The following is a 13,640-nucleotide window of genomic DNA, read 5'->3' on the forward strand; positions in this document are numbered from 1 at the left end:
CCCCTACCGTAGGGCATACTATAGCACGCCGTCTTTCATCATTTTTGAGGATTTGAAAAAAATTCTAAATTTCAAAAAATGAAAAAAACGATGGGTTATAGCCCATTGTTTTTTTGAAATTTTAATTTTTTTTTAATCCTCGTTTTTCATCATTTTGGACCATGGGCTATAGCCCATATCGTACGGCATACTATAGCACGCCGTTTTTCATAATTTTTGAGGATTTGAAAAAAATGAAAAAATGAAAAAAAAAAACGATGGGTTATAGCCCATTGTTTTTTTGATTTTTGATTTTTTTTTTTTATCCTCGTTTTTCATCATTTTGGACCATGGGCTATAGCCCATATCGTATGGCATACTATAGCACGCCGTTTTTCATCATTTTTGAGGATTTGAAAAAAATGAAAAAATGAAAAAAAACGATGGGTTATAGCCCATTGTTTTTTTTTTTAATTTAGATTTTTTTTTTATCCTCGTTTTTCATCATTTAGGACCATGTTTTTTGAAATTTTGAATTTTTTTCAAATCCTCAAAAATGATGAAAAACGTCGTGCTATAGTATGCCCTACGGTAGGGGCTATAGCCCATGTTCAAAAATGATGAAAAACGAGGTTAAAAAAAAAATCAAAATTTCAAAAAACGATGGGCTATAACCCATGTTTTTTTAAATTTTGAATTTTTTTCAAATCCTCAAAAATGATGAAAAACAGCGTGCTATAGTATGCCCTACGGTAGGGGCTATAGCCCATGTTCAAAAATGATGAAAAACGAGGTTACATTTTTTTTTCAAAATTTCAAAAAACGATGGGCTATAACCCATGTTTTTGAAATTTTGAATTTTTTTCAAATCCTCAAAAATGATGAAAAACAGCGTGCTATAGTATGCCCTACGGTAGGGCTATAGCCCATGTTCAAAAATGATGAAAAACGAGGTTATTTTTTTTTTTCTAATTTTCAAAAAACGATGGGCTATAACCCATGTTTTTTAAAATTTTGATTTTTTTTTCAAATCCTCAAAAATGATGAAAAACAGCGTGCTATAGTATGCCCTACGGTAGGGGCTATAGCCCATTTTAAAAAATGATGAAAAACGAGGTTAATTATTTTTTTCAAATTTTCAAAAAACGATGGGCTATAACCCATGTTTTTTGAAATTTTGATTTTTTTTTTAAATCCTCAAAAATGATGAAAAACGGCGTGCTATAGTATGCCCTACGGTAGGGGCTATATCCCATGTTCAAAAATGATGAAAAACGAGGTTACATTTTTTTTTTTTATTTCAAAAAACGATGGGCTATAACCCATGTTTTTGAAATTTTGAATTTTTTTCAAATCCTCAAAAATGATGAAAAACAGCGTGCTATAGTATGCCCTACGGTAGGGGCTATAGCCCATGTTCAAAAATGATCAAAAACGAGGTTAATTTTTTTTTCAAAATTTCAAAAAACGATGGGCTATAACCCATGTTTTTTTAAATTTTGAATTTTTTTCAAATCCTCAAAAATGATGAAAAACAGCGTGCTATAGTATGCCCTACGGTAGGGGCTATAGCCCATGTTCAAAAATGATGAAAAACGAGGTTAATTTTTTTTTCAAAATTTCAGAAAAACGATGGGCTATAACCCATGTTTTTTTAAATTTTGAATTTTTTTCAAATCCTCAAAAATGATTTAAAACAGCGTGCTATAGTATGCTCTACGGTAGGGGCTATAGCCCATGTTCAAAAATGATGAAAAACGAGGTTAAAAAAAAAATCAAAATTTCAAAAAACGATGGGCTATAACCCATGTTTTTTGAAATTTTGAAATTTTTTCAAATCCTCAAAAATGATTTAAAACAGCGTGCTATAGTATGCTCTACGGTAGGGGCTATAGCCCATGTTCAAAAATGATGAAAAACGAGGTTAAAAAAAAAAATCAAAATTTCAAAAAACGATGGGCTATAACCCATGTTTTTTGAAATTTTGAAATTTTTTCAAATCCTCAAAAATGATGAAAAACAGCGTGCTATAGTATGCCCTACGGTAGGGGCTATAGCCCATTGTCAAAAATGATGAAAAACGAGGTTAATTTTTTTTTTCAAATTTTCAAAAAACGATGGGCTATAACCCATGTTTTTTGAAATTTTGATTTTTTTTTTAAATCCTCAAAAATGATGAAAAACGGCGTGCTATAGTATGCCCTACGGTAGGGGCTATATCCCATGTTCAAAAATGATGAAAAACGAGGTTACATTTTTTTTTCAAAATTTCAAAAAACGATGGGCTATAACCCATGTTTTTGAAATTTTGAATTTTTTTCAAATCCTCAAAAATGATGAAAAACAGCGTGCTATAGTATGCCCTACGGTAGGGGCTATAGCCCATGTTCAAAAATGATGAAAAACGAGGTTATTTTTTTTTTTCTAATTTTCAAAAAACGATGGGCTATAACCCATGTTTTTTGAAATTTTGTTTTTTTTTCAAATCCTCAAAAATGATGAAAAACAGCGTGCTATAGTATGCCCTACGGTAGGGGCTATAGCCCATGTTCAAAAATGATGAAAAACGAGGTTAAAAAAAAATCTAATTTTCAAAAAACGATGGGCTATAACCCATGTTTTTTTAAATTTTGAATTTTTTTCAAATCCTCAAAAATGATGAAAAACAGCGTGCTATAGTATGCCCTACGGTAGGGGCTATAGCCCATGTTCAAAAATGATGAAAAACGAGGTTAATTTTTTTTTCAAAATTTCAGAAAAACGATGGGCTATAACCCATGTTTTTTTTTATTTTGAATTTTTTTCAAATCCTCAAAAATGATTTAAAACAGCGTGCTATAGTATGCTCTATGGTAGGGGCTATAGCCCATGTTCAAAAATGATGAAAAACGAGGTTAAAAAAAAAATTCAAAATTTCAAAAAATGATGGGCTATAACCCATGTTTTTTGAAATTTAGATTTTTTTTCAAATCCTCAAAAATGATGAAAAACGGCGTGCTATAGTATGCCCTACGGTAGGGGCTATATCCCATGTTCAAAAATGATGAAAAACGAGGTTACATTTTTTTTTCAAAATTTCAAAAAACGATGGGCTATAACCCATGTTTTTTTTAATTTTGAATTTTTTTCAAATCCTCAAAAATGATGAAAAACAGCGTGCTATAGTATGCCCTACGGTAGGGGCTATAGCCCATGTTCAAAAATGATCAAAAACGAGGTTAATTTTTTTTTCAAAATTTCAAAAAACGATGGGCTATAACCCATGTTTTTTTTAATTTTGAATTTTTTTCAAATCCTCAAAAATGATGAAAAACAGCGTGCTATAGTATGCCCTACGGTAGGGGCTATAGCCCATGTTCAAAAATGATGAAAAACGAGGTTAAATTTTTTTTCAAAATTTCAGAAAAACGATGGGCTATAACCCATGTTTTTTTAAATTTTGAATTTTTTTCAAATCCTCAAAAATGATTTAAAACAGCGTGCTATAGTATGCTCTACGGTAGGGGCTATAGCCCATGTTCAAAAATGATGAAAAACGAGGTTAAAAAAAAAATCAAAATTTCAAAAAACGATGGGCTATAACCCATGTTTTTTTTAATTTTGAATTTTTTTCAAATCCTCAAAAATGATGAAAAACAGCGTGCTATAGTATGCCCTACGGTAGGGGCTATAGCCCATGTTCAAAAATGATCAAAAACGAGGTTAATTTTTTTTTCAAAATTTCAAAAAACGATGGGCTATAACCCATGTTTTTTTTAATTTTGAATTTTTTTCAAATCCTCAAAAATGATGAAAAACAGCGTGCTATAGTATGCCCTACGGTAGGGGCTATAGCCCATGTTCAAAAATGATGAAAAACGAGGTTAAATTTTTTTTCAAAATTTCAGAAAAACGATGGGCTATAACCCATGTTTTTTTAAATTTTGAATTTTTTTCAAATCCTCAAAAATGATTTAAAACAGCGTGCTATAGTATGCTCTACGGTAGGGGCTATAGCCCATGTTCAAAAATGATGAAAAACGAGGTTAAAAAAAAAATCAAAATTTCAAAAAACGATGGGCTATAACCCATGTTTTTTGAAATGTTGAATTTTTTTCAAATCCTCAAAAATGATTTAAAACAGCGTGCTATAGTATGCTCTACGGTAGGGGCTATAGCCCATGTTCAAAAATGATGAAAAACGAGGTTAAAAAAAAAATCAAAATTTCAAAAAACGATGGGCTATAACCCATGTTTTTTGAAAATTTGAAATTTTTTCAAATCCTCAAAAATGATGAAAAACGGCGTGCTATAGTATGCCCTACGGTAGGGGCTATAGCCCATGTTCAAAAATGATCAAAAACGAGGTAATTTCTTTTTTCAAAATTTCAAAAAACGATGGGTTATAACCCATGTTTTTTTAAATTTTGATTTTTTTTCAAATCCTCAAAAATGATGAAAAACAGCGTGCTATAGTATGCCCTACGGTAGGGGCTATAGCCCATTTTCAAAAATGATGAAAAACGAGGTTAATTATTTTTTTCAAATTTTCAAAAAACGATGGGCTATAACCCATGTTTTTTGAAATTTTGATTTTTTTTTTAAATCCTCAAAAATGATGAAAAACGGTGTGCTATAGTATGCCCTACGGTAGGGGCTATATCCCATGTTCAAAAATGATGAAAAACGAGGTTACATTTTTTTTTCAAAATTTCAAAAAACGATGGGCTATAACCCATGTTTTTGAATTTTTGAAATTTTTTCAAATCCTCAAAAATGATGAAAAACAGCGTGCTATAGTATGCCCTACGGTAGGGGCTATAGCCCATGTTCAAAAATGATGAAAAACGAGGTTATTTTTTTTTCTTCTAATTTTCAAAAAACGATGGGCTATAACCCATGTTTTTGAAATTTTGATTTTTTTTTCAAATCCTCAAAAATGATGAAAAACAGCGTGCTATAGTATGCCCTACGGTAGGGGCTATAGCCCATGTTCAAAAATGATGAAAAACGAGGTTAAAAAAAATCTAATTTTCAAAAAACGATGGGCTATAACCCATGTTTTTTGAAATTTTGAATTTTTTTCAAATCCTCAAAAATGATGAAAAACGTCGTGCTATAGTATGCCCTACGGTAGGGGCTATAGCCCATGTTCAAAAATGATGAAAAACGAGGTTAAAAAAAAAATCAAAATTTCAAAAAAACGATGGGCTATAACCCATGTTTTTTTAAATTTTGAATTTTTTTCAAATCCTCAAAAATGATGAAAAACAGCGTGCTATAGTATGCCCTACGGTAGGGGCTATAGCCCATGTTCAAAAATGATGAAAAACGAGGTTAATTTTTTTTTTCAAAATTTCAAAAAATGATGGGCTATAAACCCATGTTTTTTGAAATTTTGAAATTTTTTCAAATCCTCAAAAATGATGAAAAAACAGCGTGCTATAGTATGCCCTACGGTAGGGGCTATAGCCCATGTTCAAAAATTATGAAAAACGAGGTTAAAAAAAAAATCAAAATTTCAAAAAACGATGGGCTATAACCCATGTTTTTTGAAATTTTGATTTTTTTTTTAAATCCTCAAAAATGATGAAAAACGGCGTGCTATAGTATGCCCTACGGTAGGGCTATAGCCCATGTTCAAAAATGATGAAAAACGAGGTTATTTTTATTTTTTCTAATTTTCAAAAAACGATGGGCTATAACCCATGTTTTTTTAAATTTTGATTTTTTTTTCAAATCCTCAAAAATGATGAAAAACAGCGTGCTATAGTATGCCCTACGGTAGGGGCTATAGCCCATTTTCAAAAATGATGAAAAACGAGGTTAATTATTTTTTTCAAATTTTCAAAAAACGATGGGCTATAACCCATGTTTTTTGAAATTTTGATTTTTTTTTTAAATCCTCAAAAATGATGAAAAACGGCGTGCTATAGTATGCCCTACGGTAGGGGCTATATCCCATGTTCAAAAATGATGAAAAACGAGGTTACATTTTTTTTTTTTAATTTCAAAAAACGATTGGCTATAACCCATGTTTTTGAAATTTTGAATTTTTTTCAAATCCTCAAAAATGATGAAAAACAGCGTGCTATAGTATGCCCTACGGTAGGGGCTATAGCCCATGTTCAAAAATGATGAAAAACGAGGTTATTTTTTTTTTTCTAATTTTCAAAAAACGATGGGCTATAACCCATGTTTTTTAAAATTTTGAATTTTTTTCAAATCCTCAAAAATGATGAAAAACAGCGTGCTATAGTATGCCCTACGGTAGGGGCTATAGCCCATGTTCAAAAATGATGAAAAACGAGGTTAATTTTTTTTTCAAAATTTCAGAAAAACGATGGGCTATAACCCATGTTTTTTTTAATTTTGAATTTTTTTCAAATCCTCAAAAATGATTTAAAACAGCGTGCTATAGTATGCTCTACGGTAGGGGCTATAGCCCATGTTCAAAAATGATGAAAAACGAGGTTAAAAAAAAAATTCAAAATTTCAAAAAATGATGGGCTATAACCCATGTTTTTTGAAATTTTGATTTTTTTTCAAATCCTCAAAAATGATGAAAAACGGCGTGCTATAGTATGCCCTACGGTAGGGGCTATATCCCATGTTCAAAAATGATGAAAAACGAGGTTACATTTTTTTTTCAAAATTTCAAAAAACGATGGGCTATAACCCATGTTTTTTTAAATTTTGAATTTTTTTCAAATCCTCAAAAATGATGAAAAACAGCGTGCTATAGTATGCCCTACGGTAGGGGCTATAGCCCATGTTCAAAAATGATCAAAAACGAGGTAAATTTTTTTTTCAAAATTTCAAAAAACGATGGGCTATAACCCATGTTTTTTGAAATTTTGAATTTTTTTCAAATCCTCAAAAATGATGAAAAACAGCGTGCTATAGTATGCCCTACGGTAGGGGCTATAGCCCATGTTCAAAAATGATGAAAAACGAGGTTAATTTTTTTTTCAAAATTTCAGAAAAACGATGGGCTATAACCCATGTTTTTTAAAATTTTGAATTTTTTTCAAATCCTCAAAAATGATTTAAAACAGCGTGCTATAGTATGCTCTATGGTAGGGGCTATAGCCCATGTTCAAAAATGATGAAAAACGAGGTTAAAAAAAAAATCAAAATTTCAAAAAACGATGGGCTATAACCCATGTTTTTTGAAATTTTGAATTTTTTTCAAATCCTCAAAAATGATTTAAAACAGCGTGCTATAGTATGCTCTACGGTAGGGGCTATAGCCCATGTTCAAAAATGATGAAAAACGAGGTTAAAAAAAAAATCAAAATTTCAAAAAACGATGGGCTATAACCCATGTTTTTTGAAATTTTGAATTTTTTTCAAATCCTCAAAAATGATGAAAAACAGCGTGCTATAGTATGCCCTACGGTAGGGGCTATAGCCCATTGTCAAAAATGATGAAAAACAAGGTTAATTTTTTTTTTTCAAATTTTCAAAAAACGATGGGCTATAACCCATGTTTTTTGAAATTTTGATTTTTTTTTTTAATCCTCAAAAATGATGAAAAACGGCGTGCTATAGTATGCCCTACGGTAGGGGCTATATCCCATGTTCAAAAATGATGAAAAACGAGGTTACATTTTTTTTTCAAAATTTCAAAAAACGATGGGCTATAACCCATGTTTTTGAAATTTTGAATTTTTTTCAAATCCTCAAAAATGATGAAAAACAGCGTGCTATAGTATGCCCTACGGTAGGGGCTATAGCCCATGTTCAAAAATGATGAAAAACGAGGTTATTTTTTTTTTCTAATTTTCAAAAAACGATGGGCTATAACCCATGTTTTTTGAAATTTTGTTTTTTTTTCAAATCCTCAAAAATGATGAAAAACAGCGTGCTATAGTATGCCCTACGGTAGGGGCTATAGCCCATGTTCAAAAATGATGAAAAACGAGGTTAAAAAAAAATCTAATTTTCAAAAAACGATGGGCTATAACCCATGTTTTTTTAAATTTTGAATTTTTTTCAAATCCTCAAAAATGATGAAAAACAGCGTGCTATAGTATGCCCTACGGTAGGGGCTATAGCCCATGTTCAAAAATGATGAAAAACGAGGTTAATTTTTTTTTCAAAATTTCAGAAAAACGATGGGCTATAACCCATGTTTTTTTTTATTTTGAATTTTTTTCAAATCCTCAAAAATGATTTAAAACAGCGTGCTATAGTATGCCCTATGGTAGGGGCTATAGCCCATGTTCAAAAATGATGAAAAACGAGGTTAAAAAAAAAATTCAAAATTTCAAAAAATGATGGGCTATAACCCATGTTTTTTGAAATTTAGATTTTTTTTCAAATCCTCAAAAATGATGAAAAACGGCGTGCTATAGTATGCCCTACGGTAGGGGCTATATCCCATGTTCAAAAATGATGAAAAACGAGGTTACATTTTTTTTTCAAAATTTCAAAAAACGATGGGCTATAACCCATGTTTTTTTTAATTTTGAATTTTTTTCAAATCCTCAAAAATGATGAAAAACAGCGTGCTATAGTATGCCCTACGGTAGGGGCTATAGCCCATGTTCAAAAATGATCAAAAACGAGGTTAATTTTTTTTTCAAAATTTCAAAAAACGATGGGCTATAACCCATGTTTTTTTAAATTTTGAATTTTTTTCAAATCCTCAAAAATGATGAAAAACAGCGTGCTATAGTATGCCCTACGGTAGGGGCTATAGCCCATGTTCAAAAATGATGAAAAAAGAGGTTAATTTTTTTTTCAAAATTTCAGAAAAACGATGGGCTATAACCCATGTTTTTTAAAATTTTGAATTTTTTTCAAATCCTCAAAAATGATTTAAAACAGCGTGCTATAGTATGCTCTACGGTAGGGGCTATAGCCCATGTTCAAAAATGATGAAAAACGAGGTTAAAAAAAAAATCAAAATTTCAAAAAACGATGGGCTATAACCCATGTTTTTTGAAATTTTGAATTTTTTTCAAATCCTCAAAAATGATTTAAAACAGCGTGCTATAGTATGCTCTACGGTAGGGGCTATAGCCCATGTTCAAAAATGATGAAAAACGAGGTTAAAAAAAAAATCAAAATTTCAAAAAACGATGGGCTATAACCCATGTTTTTTGAAATTTTGAATTTTTTTCAAATCCTCAAAAATGATTTAAAACAGCGTGCTATAGTATGCTCTACGGTAGGGGCTATAGCCCATGTTCAAAAATGATGAAAAACGAGGTTAAAAAAAAAATCAAAATTTCAAAAAACGATGGGCTATAACCCATGTTTTTTGAAATTTTGAATTTTTTTCAAATCCTCAAAAATGATGAAAAACAGCGTGCTATAGTATGCCCTACGGTAGGGGCTATAGCCCATTGTCAAAAATGATGAAAAACAAGGTTAATTTTTTTTTTTCAAATTTTCAAAAAACGATGGGCTATAACCCATGTTTTTTGAAATTTTGATTTTTTTTTTAAATCCTCAAAAATGATGAAAAACGGCGTGCTATAGTATGCCCTACGGTAGGGGCTATATCCCATGTTCAAAAATGATGAAAAACGAGGTTACATTTTTTTTTCAAAATTTCAAAAAACGATGGGCTATAACCCATGTTTTTGAAATTTTGAATTTTTTTCAAATCCTCAAAAATGATGAAAAACAGCGTGCTATAGTATGCCCTACGGTAGGGGCTATAGCCCATGTTCAAAAATGATGAAAAACGAGGTTAAAAAAAAATCTAATTTTCAAAAAACGATGGGCTATAACCCATGTTTTTTAAAATTTTGAATTTTTTTCAAATCCTCAAAAATGATGAAAAACAGCGTGCTATAGTATGCCCTACGGTAGGGGCTATAGCCCATGTTCAAAAATGATGAAAAACGAGGTTAATTTTTTTTTCAAAATTTCAGAAAAACGATGGGCTATAACCCATGTTTTTTTTTTTTTTGATTTTTTTTCAAATCCTCAAAAATGATTTAAAACAGCGTGCTATAGTATGCCCTATGGTAGGGGCTATAGCCCATGTTCAAAAATGATGAAAAACGAGGTTAAAAAAAAAATTCAAAATTTCAAAAAATGATGGGCTATAACCCATGTTTTTTGAAATTTAGATTTTTTTTCAAATCCTCAAAAATGATGAAAAACGGCGTGCTATAGTATGCCCTACGGTAGGGGCTATATCCCATGTTCAAAAATGATGAAAAACGAGGTTACATTTTTTTTTCAAAATTTCAAAAAACGATGGGCTATAACCCATGTTTTTTTTAATTTTGAATTTTTTTCAAATCCTCAAAAATGATGAAAAACAGCGTGCTATAGTATGCCCTACGGTAGGGGCTATAGCCCATGTTCAAAAATGATCAAAAACGAGGTTAATTTTTTTTTCAAAATTTCAAAAAACGATGGGCTATAACCCATGTTTTTTTAAATTTTGAATTTTTTTCAAATCCTCAAAAATGATGAAAAACAGCGTGCTATAGTATGCCCTACGGTAGGGGCTATAGCCCATGTTCAAAAATGATGAAAAACGAGGTAAATTTTTTTTTCAAAATTTCAGAAAAACGATGGGCTATAACCCATGTTTTTTAAAATTTTGAATTTTTTTCAAATCCTCAAAAATGATTTAAAACAGCGTGCTATAGTATGCTCTACGGTAGGGGCTATAGCCCATGTTCAAAAATGATGAAAAACGAGGTTAAAAAAAAAATCAAAATTTCAAAAAACGATGGGCTATAACCCATGTTTTTTGAAATTTTGAATTTTTTTCAAATCCTCAAAAATGATTTAAAACAGCGTGCTATAGTATGCTCTACGGTAGGGGCTATAGCCCATGTTCAAAAATGATGAAAAACGAGGTTAAAAAAAAAATCAAAATTTCAAAAAACGATGGGCTATAACCCATGTTTTTTGAAATTTTGAATTTTTTTCAAATCCTCAAAAATGATGAAAAACAGCGTGCTATAGTATGCCCTACGGTAGGGGCTATATCCCATGTTCAAAAATGATGAAAAACGAGGTTACATTTTTTTTTCAAAATTTCAAAAAACGATGGGCTATAACCCATGTTTTTGAAATTTTGAATTTTTTTCAAATCCTCAAAAATGATGAAAAACGTCGTGCTATAGTATGCCCTACGGTAGGGGCTATAGCCCATGTTCAAAAATGATGAAAAACGAGGTTAAAAAAAAAATCAAAATTTCAAAAAAACGATGGGCTATAACCCATGTTTTTTGAAATTTTGAATTTTTTTCAAATCCTCAAAAATGATTTAAAACAGCGTGCTATAGTATGCTCTACGGTAGGGGCTATAGCCCATGTTCAAAAATGATGAAAAACGAGGTTAAAAAAAAAATCAAAATTTCAAAAAACGATGGGCTATAACCCATGTTTTTTGAAATTTTGAATTTTTTTCAAATCCTCAAAAATGATGAAAAACAGCGTGCTATAGTATGCCCTACGGTAGGGGCTATAGCCCATGTTCAAAAATGATGAAAAACGAGGTTAATTTTTTTTTCAAAATTTCAGAAAAACGATGGGCTATAACCCATGTTTTTTAAAATTTTGAATTTTTTTCAAATCCTCAAAAATGATTTAAAACAGCGTGCTATAGTATGCTCTATGGTAGGGGCTATAGCCCATGTTCAAAAATGATGAAAAACGAGGTTAAAAAAAAAATCAAAATTTCAAAAAACGATGGGCTATAACCCATGTTTTTTGAAATTTTGAATTTTTTTCAAATCCTCAAAAATGATTTAAAACAGCGTGCTATAGTATGCTCTACGGTAGGGGCTATAGCCCATGTTCAAAAATGATGAAAAACGAGGTTAAAAAAAAAATCAAAATTTCAAAAAACGATGGGCTATAACCCATGTTTTTTGAAATTTTGAATTTTTTTCAAATCCTCAAAAATGATGAAAAACAGCGTGCTATAGTATGCCCTACGGTAGGGGCTATAGCCCATTGTCAAAAATGATGAAAAACAAGGTTAATTTTTTTTTTTCAAATTTTCAAAAAACGATGGGCTATAACCCATGTTTTTTGAAATTTTGATTTTTTTTTTTAATCCTCAAAAATGATGAAAAACGGCGTGCTATAGTATGCCCTACGGTAGGGGCTATATCCCATGTTCAAAAATGATGAAAAACGAGGTTACCTTTTTTTTTCAAAATTTCAAAAAACGATGGGCTATAACCCATGTTTTTGAAATTTTGAATTTTTTTCAAATCCTCAAAAATGATGAAAAACAGCGTGCTATAGTATGCCCTACGGTAGGGGCTATAGCCCATGTTCAAAAATGATGAAAAACGAGGTTATTTTTTTTTTCTAATTTTCAAAAAACGATGGGCTATAACCCATGTTTTTTGAAATTTTGTTTTTTTTTCAAATCCTCAAAAATGATGAAAAACAGCGTGCTATAGTATGCCCTACGGTAGGGGCTATAGCCCATGTTCAAAAATGATGAAAAACGAGGTTAAAAAAAAATCTAATTTTCAAAAAACGATGGGCTATAACCCATGTTTTTTTAAATTTTGAATTTTTTTCAAATCCTCAAAAATGATGAAAAACAGCGTGCTATAGTATGCCCTACGGTAGGGGCTATAGCCCATGTTCAAAAATGATGAAAAACGAGGTTAATTTTTTCAAAATTTCAGAAAAACGATGGGCTATAACCCATGTTTTTTTTTATTTTGAATTTTTTTCAAATCCTCAAAAATGATTTAAAACAGCGTGCTATAGTATGCCCTATGGTAGGGGCTATAGCCCATGTTCAAAAATGATGAAAAACGAGGTTAAAAAAAAAATTCAAAATTTCAAAAAATGATGGGCTATAACCCATGTTTTTTGAAATTTAGATTTTTTTTCAAATCCTCAAAAATGATGAAAAACGGCGTGCTATAGTATGCCCTACGGTAGGGGCTATATCCCATGTTCAAAAATGATGAAAAACGAGGTTACATTTTTTTTTCAAAATTTCAAAAAACGATGGGCTATAACCCATGTTTTTTTTAATTTTGAATTTTTTTCAAATCCTCAAAAATGATGAAAAACAGCGTGCTATAGTATGCCCTACGGTAGGGGCTATAGCCCATGTTCAAAAATGATCAAAAACGAGGTTAATTTTTTTTTCAAAATTTCAAAAAACGATGGGCTATAACCCATGTTTTTTTAAATTTTGAATTTTTTTCAAATCCTCAAAAATGATGAAAAACAGCGTGCTATAGTATGCCCTACGGTAGGGGCTATAGCCCATGTTCAAAAATGATGAAAAAAGAGGTTAATTTTTTTTTCAAAATTTCAGAAAAACGATGGGCTATAACCCATGTTTTTTAAAATTTTGAATTTTTTTCAAATCCTCAAAAATGATTTAAAACAGCGTGCTATAGTATGCTCTACGGTAGGGGCTATAGCCCATGTTCAAAAATGATGAAAAACGAGGTTAAAAAAAAAATCAAAATTTCAAAAAACGATGGGCTATAACCCATGTTTTTTGAAATTTTGAATTTTTTTCAAATCCTCAAAAATGATTTAAAACAGCGTGCTATAGTATGCTCTACGGTAGGGGCTATAGCCCATGTTCAAAAATGATGAAAAACGAGGTTAAAAAAAAAATCAAAATTTCAAAAAACGATGGGCTATAACCCATGTTTTTTGAAATTTTGAATTTTTTTCAAATCCTCAAAAATGATTTAAAACAGCGTGCT

Source organism: Protomyctophum parallelum, assembly GCF_964188405.1.
Source record: "Protomyctophum parallelum genome assembly, chromosome: 13".
NCBI classification, from domain to species: domain Eukaryota; kingdom Metazoa; phylum Chordata; class Actinopteri; order Myctophiformes; family Myctophidae; genus Protomyctophum; species Protomyctophum parallelum.